Below are 10,411 nucleotides of genomic sequence, written 5' to 3' on the forward strand. Positions count from 1 at the left end.
GACCGCAGTATGTGCTGGGGCGCCTGGGGGCTCAGCGGGTTAAGCATCTGACTCCGGCTCAGGTCGTGATCTCACAGTTTGTGGGTTCGAGCCCCGTGTGGGGCTCTGTGCTGACAGCTCAGAGCCTGGATCCTGCTTCAGATTCTGTGTCTCCCTCTCTCTCTCTGCCCCTCCCTTGCTCATGTGCTGTCTCTCTCAAGAATGAATAAACATTAAAAAAAAATTAGAAAAAATAAAAGAACTCGGTACATGCTTTCTCAAGTCCCCATTTTACAGATTCATGTATTTATCCAGTTATGTATTTATTAGTTCAACAAACATTTATTGAGCACCTCCTGTGTACAGGCTGTGTCTGCAGGGCAGACAATGGAGAGACCGCAGAGGCACGTGGTCAAAGCCGCGAGGAACCACAGCCCACGTGCTCAGGTACCCCCGAGGCGGCGGCTAAGTCGGGTAGGGGTCTTGGAAGTCCCAAGGCAAGTGTCCTTCGAGCTGAGCTGAAAAGGTCATCTGGAAGGAACCGGCCAGATGGAGAGGCCTGAGCAGCCCCGGCAGAGAGAACAGAATGTGCGAAGGCTCAGGGGCTGGGCGACCGAGGGGAGCATCTGCGAGGATCCGTGCGGTTCAAGAGCGCATCACGGAGACGGCGGTGCCGGGGGAGCGTGGCCTTGGCCAAACAGGGAGCCATGAAGAGATTGCTCATCGTAATAAAAGTGGCCGAATGAACGCTGGCACTTACTTCCTTGTGATCCCTGGAAAAGCCACCGAAATGCCAGGGAGGAGACTTTCCAAGGGCGTAAGCGCGCAACTACAGAGAGCGAGGGAGAGGAGCCAGGAAACCGACCCCGAGAAGGTGGGGGCGGAACATCAAGGGAGGGATTTAAGAAAGTTTCCAGACTCAAAGGCCTCACTCAACACGCCCTGCACAATAGGTGAAATACACGTGTGTGACGTGCATGGAGGCAGGACCCGAAATTCTCAGAACAGCGGGCGGCGCGAGGCCCCTCAGGCTGCAGACGGCACCCTCCGCTGCTCCTCCCCGTGGGTGCATCTGTGTCCCCCCCCACCCCCCTGCGTCGCCCACAGGCTGCCTCTGGGGAGGCCAAGTCCGTCCCCACTGCAGGGGCTCCAGCCTCCTGAGAGCTGCGGGGGGAGGGGGTTCACTCTGCTGCAGGTCACGGCATGTGGCCTGGGTCCCTGCAGCGGAAGGCACCTGAAGAAGCTGGCTTTCCACGCCACGCCCAGGGGGCCGGCTGGACGCCACGGCTGGATGGTGACACGTGTTGCTGGGACCCGCCCTTCCCCAGCGGCGGGTGGGCACCAACCAGCGCCAGAACTGCCAGAAATAGTCTGAGTCCTGATGTGATGAGACTCAGTCACCCTGTGGTCCAGCAGCCCCGTTTCTAGGTGCAGGCCCGAGAGAAAACACACGCGCACAGACACTCGCACATGGGTGTTTACAGCGCGTTCACAGTGGCCAAGAAGTGGAAATGACGCAAGCGCGCGCCAGCTGCCGGCTGGAGGGACAGTGTGGGTCGCGCCGGCGGAGGGCCATCTGGCCGTGAGCACGCAGTGAAACCCTCCTGCGACAGCGTGCGGGCGGGGCGCGAAGGCCTGATGCCAAGGGCATGCGCTGTACGGTGCCATTGACACGGGAAGTTCAAAACAAGCACATCGACAGGCGGCAACAGTTGGTGGGGTGGCTGCCCAGGGCCGGGGTGGGGAACAGGGGTGCTGGGTAAAGCCTGGTGGGGGGGCGTGCACGGAGCACTGTGTACTTTGCATTAACCAGCGCCGCATTTCCACTCAGTGCGCTTAGAACACCAGGGGCGGAGTCCAGCTGTGGTTGGACAGACGGACAGATGGATGAACGAGTCTCCCGTTTGCAGGGCAGGAGGCAGCCTCCCAGAGGCCACAGGGCTCACCTGAACTTCTGCAGTGACTGGGGTGTGGAAAAGGAACTCGGAACAGGTCCCTCTAGCTCCCAACGTGGCCCGCCCCCACCCGGCTTAGGAGCAGTTGTGGTGGGTTTAGCAGCGTCACCTGGAGTGAGCCCGCGGCCCCTGGAGGCCCAGGTCGGCCTTGCAACATTGTTTTATTTCTCCAGGATTAAAAAAATCCGAGGCGCCTGGGGGGCTCAGTCCGTTAAGCGTCCGACCTCCGCTCAGGTCAATGTCACAGTCAGTGAGTTTAAGCCCGTGTCGGGCTCCGTGCTGACAGCTCAGAGCCTGGAGCCGCTTTGGATTCTGTGTCTCCCTCTCTCTGCCCCTCCCCCACTCATGCGCGTGCTCTCTCTGTGTCTCTGTCTCTGTCTCTGTCTCTCTCTCTCTCTCTCTGTGTCTCAGAAATAAATATTTTTTGGGGCGCCTGGGTGGCTTAGTCGGTTAAGCGTCCGACTTTCGCTTAGGTCATGATCTCGCGGTTCGTGGGTTCGAGCCCCGCGTCGGGCTCTGTGCTGACTGCCAGCTCAGAGCCTGGAGCCTGTTTCAGTCTGTGACTCCCTCTCTCTCTGACCCTCCCCTGCTCACGCTGTCTCTCTCTTCTAGAAATAAATAAAACATTAAAAAAAAAAAGAAATAAATATTTTTTTAAAATCTTAGAGAAAACTCCAGTGATGGCCTGCATCTCATTTTGTGTGTTTCGTCGAAGAAGGAGTTCATCCGAGTGGGAGGCCAGGCGCGCTGCCCTGCGGTGCTTCTCCGTCCACGGAGGTGAAAGCAGCCTGGGCCACTGGGTCCCTGTCACCGTGTCTGGTGAGAAACGCTGGCAGCAAACGTTCCAACCTGAGCCGGGTCCCCAAGGAGCCAGTGTGGCTTCTGTGTCAGCAGGGACATTGCTGCTGGCCGTGACCCCCGGGTTTTGATGTGTGGCCTCAGGGGCTCGGAAGTCCACGTCCACTTGAAGAAAAGGGGAAAATGAACCATAAGCCTTTTCCGAGGTGTTTGTCTCTGAGCGCGGAGAGCAGAGCCCGAAGCGCCCGCCATGCTGGGAACCACGGGGCAGCCCCGCCACCTGGCACCCCGCGTGGTGCCCTCGCCCGAGCGCACACACCTGTGGAAGGCGCCCACCTGGCACTTGCCCCCCCCCCCCTGCAGCGTCAGGAAAACCACGTGACAGGTGCACCGGATGTTTGCCTGGGGACACACGGGTCTCAGAGGCGCCTTCAGGTCCACTGACGGATCATTCCGGCCAAAGACAAACACCCGGGCCTGTCCTGGGTCTGTGCTCCTGCCGGGCATCGCTGACTAGTCGGGGGGTGGGGGGTGGCGCTTCCTTCCCAAGTCTGGATGCAGCCTCAGCCCAGCGCACAGGGCAGCCCCTACGGGCGGGTGAAGGCGGGTGAGAGATGAGGCCTGCGGCCATTTTGGCTCGAGAACAAGGGGCGTCCTGTGGGGCCTCCGCCCTCCGCAGACCCGGGGGCCGTCCTCGGAAGCCCCCCCCCGCCCCGCAGCCCAGGGCCAGCAGCTGTGGGGAAAGGAGGACGGGTCCCCGGCCCAGGGCAGGGGTCCCCGGCCCCTCCTTTGCAGCCCAGTCCAGCACAGCCGTGGGGCCCCCTCTCGTGTCACCCCCGTCGCGAGGGTCACACACGGCCTGCAGCACTTCCTGTGCTCTCGGAATCTATTAGCACCTTCAGCTGGTGACAAGGTCCGCGGGAACCCCTCCTTTCCCGAGGCCCCGAAGCGCCATGGGTTGTCCAAGAATAGACGGACCCTCACTGCCACCGGTCACGCTCAGCCGAGGCTGCGGGCTGGGCTCCCGCCCGCCGAGCCCTCATTTGCGCAGGCTCGTGACAGGCAGAGCAGGCTCCTGACGGGCCGGGGCGGCCGTCCAGACAGTCGGCTGCTCGGGCGTCCCCAGCCTGCTGTGCGGGCCCGCCCGCCTGTCCTTCAGAGCGCGTCGCTCAGGGTGGCTGCCCGCGGCCTGCCTGGGAGGGACCGGGTCCTGCGCCTGCAGAGAAGAGCGATGCCCTCCGGAGAGGGGCCTGGCTGCCTCCGCAGGGGCCGGAGACCGTCCCAGAGGCGGCCAGTGACTGGCGGTGTGGACCCCCCCCATTCCTGTACTGAAGCCCTGACCTCGAAGCGATGGCGTTAGGAGGAGGGGACTTTGGGAGGTGATGAGAGTAACATGAGGGTGTGAGGGTGGGGCCCCCGGGGCATGATGCGTGCCCTTGTAAGAGGAGGCACAGTGCTCCATCTCTCCTTCCTCCTCTCCCTCCTCCCCCCCCTCCCTCTCCCTCCCTCCCCACCACCAGGGGATGCAGTGAACTCTCACCAGGAACAGAATTTTCTAGCACCTTGACCTTGGACTCCCAGACCGAGAAACGAGTTTGTGTCGTGTGAGGCCCAGCGTGTGGGGTGTTGTCCGGCAGTCCCTGGCCCGCAGGCGAGGGGGAGGCAGGGAGGGCTGATGAGGCCCCGAGGACCCCACGAGCCTCCTGTGGAGACAGCGGCTTGCTTCCTTTGCTAAGTAAGGGCTCGGCCTCAGGGGGCGGCCCCAGCCCTGTCTGGTGGGGAAGCCGGCTCTGACCCTGCGGCCAGTGGCCAGCGGCAGGCAGGCAACGCCGGGCCGTGTCTGCCGGGGCTCCCCTTCCCGCCTGGGCCGCTGGGCGCGTGGGTGCGGGGCTCTGCTGCACACCTCGCCCCCCGGGCCCTCACTGGCTCGGGCCTGTGCTCGGAGCCTCACCGGCTGGCCCAGCAGGCTGACCACGGGCCGGAGGCTCCTCCCGGGCGGGCGGCTGCAGGCCAGGACCTGCGCTCTCTCCTCGGGGCCCAGGGCAGCCCCAGCTGGGCTCCCCGCCCTGGGCCTGTTCCCACGGCATCCGCGCCCATGGGCGCGACTCGCGGCTTTGTGTCTAACGCATCCTTTCATCTCTGTCTGAGAAGCATCGGATGCCGGCACCCAGTGCGTGGCCAGACGCCCCAGCCCCAGCCCACCCCGCCAAACGCGACCAACCCAGCCGGGGTGCAAGGACTCCGTAGGACCCACTGACGTGACAGCAGCTCCCCGACATCCGTGGGCTGACGCTGGTGTCACCCACTATTCACGTGGGGGGACCGGATGCGTCCACGGGATGTGCCCACATCCTGCATCCACTCCAAAGTCTCTGCGCTCGACCCCCCACCGCTCATCTGGCTACTGGGGCAGAGATGTGGTGCTGGGGCCGGGGAGAGGGGAGGCCAGCACGGGGCAGGGGGTGGGGGCAGAGGCCTGAGCCGGAAGAAGACAGAATTCTGAAATCCCTGCCCGTGGCCGTGCCTCAAGGCTCCGCCTGCCTTGCGCTCCACGCTGGTGGCCAGTCAGGGGGCCGAGGCCAGGGACCAGCCGGCCTCTCTGCGTCCCTGAGGTTGGGGGGGGGGTCTGCTGTGTCTGGGGGCTAACGGCTGGGGCAGGGTAGAGACAGGCCCTGGCTCTCAGGGCTGAGCTGGCCACGACTGGCCTGTGGATAAGGGGACACTGGAGCTGGACGGGGGGTGAAGACAGGCAGCCGGTGGTGTGAGGACTCTCGTCTACCAGGAAATGTCTGTGTGGGCCCGGCATGGAGCTGGCCCCCACGGCCTGCTTGCTGGCCCAAAGCTCTGGGACACTTGGCCAAGAGGCTGCAGGGAACATGCCTGTCCGCACGGTGTGTGCCCTGTGCTCACTTTGACCTTGACACGGGCTGCGTTCTGTGGCCCGCTGACTTCTCAGGGGTAACCGGGACGATCAAGGTGACTCCGACCCGGCGAGGAGACAGGAGCCCTGGTCACATGCAGGAGTGCTTGGCCCCTCGGTGTGGGGTGCTGAGGGGCCCCCAGGAGCCCCGGGGTCTGCAGGCTCGGAGCCACTAGAGACGCAGCTCGAGGGGCCTTTGCCACCCTCTGCACGCGCCCAGTATCCACACAACCCCTGTGTCTGGGAAAGATCTGGAGGTCTGGACTCTGATTCCCTGTCCTCCGTAATCCTCAGGCTTCTGGTATTAAACTCCACCAACGGCTCGCAGCCTTGATCTCCCGTGAGGCCTGCTGGTCACGTACAGCCACCTCCCGGGAGGCGGGCCAGCACCCTCTCCTGGAATCCCTCCGTGATTTTCAGAGCGAGGACTGAAGTTTCAAGGACTGAAGCTCCTCTACCTTAGAGCCCTGCGCACCCCCACAGACCTCGGCCTGTAGCAGGTGCTTGCACACAGAGCTGGGAGAAGCTTCCTTCTGGCCAGACAGGGCCCCAGGACAGGACCCGGGTCAGGATCACGGGGCAGGACCCCAGGACAGGACCCAGGTCAGGACCCCAGGACAGGACCCAGGTCAGGACCCCAGGACAGGACCCAGGTCAGGACCCCAGGACAGGACCCAGGACAGGACCCAGGACAGGACCCAGGTCAGGACCCAGGTCAGGACCCCAGGACAGGACCCAGGTCAGGACCCCAGGACAGGACCCAGGTCAGGACCCAGGACAGGACCCAGGTCAGGACCCAGGACAGGACCCAGGTCAGGACCCAGGACAGGACCCAGGTCAGGACCCCAGGACAGGACCCAGGACAGGACCCAGGACAGGACCCAGGTCAGGACCCCAGGACAGGACCCAGGTCAGGACCCCAGGACAGGACCCAGGTCAGGACCCCAGGACAGGACCCAGGACAGGACCCAGGACAGGACCCCAGGTCAGGACCCAGGTCAGCACCCGGGTCAGGACCCCAGGACAGGACCCCAGGTCAGGACCCAGGATAGGACCTGGGTCAGGGCCCCGGGACAAGACCCCAGCTCAGGACTCCGGGGCAGGACCCCAGTGCAATGGGGACAGGGTTGCTGGTGACTATTACTCAACACGGATCTAGAACGCAGCGCAGAGCCATCTACGACCCAGCTGCAATGGGCTGGAAGTTTTGTTACTCCGGCCTTGGGGATGGATGGGGGGACGACCCAGTGCCAGGCTCAGGTGGCTCCGGGGTCTCCAGGCATCTCACAGACCTGACATCCCCTTCCAGCCACACCCCTCCCTGTCCCCACCCCGTCCGCATAGACCCTGCAGGAGTCACCTGCCCTTCCCCCCAGCTGGCCACGGACAGGGCCAGGGGCATGTCCGGGGCCTGGTGGCAGCCACGTTGCGTTCTGTGGAGGCTTCTCCTGCCCGGGCTCTGGCTCGCTGCCCACGGCAGGGAGGATGGGAACACTCCCGCTTGCTGAGCTGAGTCCCTGCCTGTCCTGTGTCAGCTGGGTCACCAGCACTGCCGCACAACAGACTAGGACAGAGGCGCACCTGTCACTCATGGAAGCCGAGAGCACAGTGGGCAGGGGCGGGCACCCCAGGGCACCTCCTGTCAGCCCTCAGGGGAGTGTCGTGCAGAGGTCAGAGTGTGGGGACAGACCCTGCAGGGTGGGTCTGTAGAGGGCACCCAGGCAGGTGGGGGGGCTGGGGTGCTCTCCCCCTGCCTCCTGCTCCCCCTTCTGGGGTCTCGAGGTTGTGGGCCCGGCCCCAGACTCCGCTGCCCCCTCTGCCTGCATGGGCTCCTGTGTTAGAAGGAGAGAAACCACCTACAGAGGGTGTCCCTGCCCCCTGCTCCTGGGGACCCTGTGGTCCGTCTCAGCTTCCCCTCGGGGTCTCATCCACGCCGAGAGCAGCATCCTGCCTGGGGCGGGAGCTCCGCACCCCACCCTGTCCATGTAGGGGGTGGGGACCAAGGCGCCGGTATCACCTGGCGCTGTCACCCCTGGCCCGGGCACCGCGTCTGATATCCCTGCTTCCCCGCAGCCACACTGCCCTCTCGGGGCGCTGTTCCCCTCGGCCCACGCTCGCCCGGTAGCTCCGGGTCTCCTGGCGGTCACGGTCATGGTCACAGAGTCCCTCACTCCAGCCACCCGCCCGCTTGTGGCAAACGTTCAGGGTGCTGCTGCGTCCCAGCCTCCCAGCCTCGAGGGGACACGGGAAGCAGCAGTCTACACTCGGGGGCCCCAGATGACAGCCCATGACAGGCCTGCAGGGATAGGAGAGTCGATGGGAAACCCCCCGCCTGGAGTCCAGAGGGGCCGGCGGGCAGGCGGCGGGCGGGCCTGGAGAAGCAGCCGCCTGGAGCACACGCTGCATTAGCGGCCACTTCCAGAGTCCACACAGTAGACGCCCGTGGGCCCGGCAGCCCGGCACCCACAGGCTGTGTCTTCATTCTCAGAGAACCTCCTCCTTTACTCCATCGCTAAGTCCACTTCCATGGCCCCCTCGTCCCCCGACCTCAGCAGCACGTCTGCGGTCCCCACCCTCCGCTCTGGGACATCACCGCGAGGCGCTGAGCAGCCACACGGCCCCCAGCAGGCCGGCCCCTCACTCAGCCCTCTGCCACGGCCCCATGGGAGGCGGGGTGCTGGGACACGGGGACCCTCACGGGGATGCTCTGAGCAGCAGGGAGTGGGGTCTGTGTGAGGCCTGAGCCCCGCGGGCAGAGCAGGTTTGGGGGCCGAGCCCGAGGTCAGGGAGGGCTGCCCTGGAGCGTCCTGGCCGGGGGCTCCGTGAGCAGGTTCTGGTTCGTCTCCGTCCACCAAGCCACACGTATTTACGTGAAGGGTACCTACTAAGCAGCGCCCGTCTCTGTAGCTGTGAGAAGGGGGCAGAAGGTGCCTGGTGAGGTCAGTTAAGGCGCCCCCTCCGCTGTGGGGTGGGGGGGACTTGGGGACAGCGGGGGGCCTTGGGGACAGCCTTTGGGCGCTGCCTGGCGCCGACCAGGAGGCAATTAAGTAGCAAGCTTGTCCCAGCTTCCTTCTGGTGCTTCCATTAGATCAGACTCGCAGCCAGGACGGAGCCCAGGGCCGGTGAGTGCGGGGGCGGGGAGACGGCTGTGTCTGCGCAGGGCCCCGGGGCCCCGAGCGCACGCGGCCGGGCAGCAGCCTGCGCAGACGCCTCCTGCCCGACCGAAGTTCCGGGCCCCCCGAAGGCCACAAAGGCAGGTTTTCCTGGGAGGGGGGTCAGGCACCCGCAGCAGGAACGGGAACAGCTTGAAGCACCCCTGGCCGGCGCTCCCCCCCCACTCCTCGGCACTGCCCGGAGCCCCAGCTCTGCCAGGCAGGCCTCAGCCCTGCTCATGTTAGCCTTGGGCCTGGCACTGAGGCAGCAAGGACGGTGGGTCCCTCCGGTGCTCTGGTGCCTCCGGCCGAGGGGACCGTGGAGTGTCCCTGGCCTGCCTGCCAACGTAATGCCCATTGGAAACAGTGGGAGCGGCCCTGCCCAGGGCCCCGGCTGGAGCCAGGCCCTGTGGGAGGCTCAGAAGCACCTTCTAAGCTGGATGGGGAGGGGTGTGTGTGTGGGGGGCTGCAGGTGGGGGGACGGGGAGGACCAAGCTGGCAGCCCCCACACCTGTGCAGATGTGTGGGGGGGAGGGGCTGCAGGTGGGGGAATGGGGAGGGAGGGCCAAGCTGGCAGCCCCCACACCTGTGCAGGTGTGGGGGGGGAGGGGCTGCAGGTGGGGGAATGGGGAGGGAGGGCCAAGCTGGCAGCCCCCACACCTGTGCAGGTGTGGGGGGGGAGGGGCTGCAGGTGGGAGGATGGGGAGGGAAGGCCAAGCTGGCAGCCCCCACACCTGTGCAGGTGTGGGGGGGGAGGGGCTGCAGGTGGGGGGACGTGGAGGGCCAAGCTGGCAGCCCCCACACCTGTGCAGGTGTGGGGAGGGGGCTGCAGGTGGTGGGGGGGCGTGGAGGGCCAAGCTGGCAGCCCCCACACCTGTGCAGGTGTGGGGAGGGGGCTGCAGGTGGGGGGACTCGGCAGAAGAAACAGCCTCTCCAGAGACACCTCCGCGGCCCGGATCTAACACAGAGACATCACGAGTGCGCAGGGAAGCCCACGCAGAAGGTGGATCCCAGGGATGAAGGCCGGAGCCGCGAACATGCCCGGAGGTGCCCCGGGGCCTCTCTCCCCGTATGCACCCCGTGCGCAGAGGGGGCGGCGCTGTCTGGGCCCTGCTGGCCGGCCCTAGTCCCCAGCCTCCTGTTTCTCTAAGTGCCCAGCCCATGGGACTGCCTGGCTCCCCGCCGCGCAGTCCCTGTTCCAGAATTTTCTACAACGTGAAAGGTGGCCAGTGGCCCCCAGGCTGTCCTGGAGGGTGGTGACATCCCTGGAGGACACTGTCCGGAGGGCTGCTGACGGTCACCCAGAGCAGTGACACACTGCAGGGAAAGAAAAGAAAGGCGCCTTTGAACAGAGAGAGGGTGGGGAGACGGCTCTTCCGTGAGCGTCACCTTGTCCTCAGCGCGGCGGCGTCTGGCTCTGGGGCTGTGGGAACCCAGGAGTAGATTCACATGTGCACATGGCTGAGGCCTCAGGTGGAAACAGGGTCTGAGGGGCCCCACGTGCACCTTTCTACCCACAGACGAAGTGGGACCTTGTCTGGGCCCGAGAGGACTCGGGCAGGCCTCCGGTGGCCCCAGGGACGGGTGTGGCTGCCCTGTCCACTGAG

This window comes from Hyaena hyaena, unplaced genomic scaffold (assembly GCF_003009895.1).
Source record: "Hyaena hyaena isolate Hyena2069 unplaced genomic scaffold, ASM300989v1 scaffold_31, whole genome shotgun sequence".
Classification (NCBI taxonomy): Eukaryota; Metazoa; Chordata; class Mammalia; order Carnivora; family Hyaenidae; genus Hyaena; species Hyaena hyaena.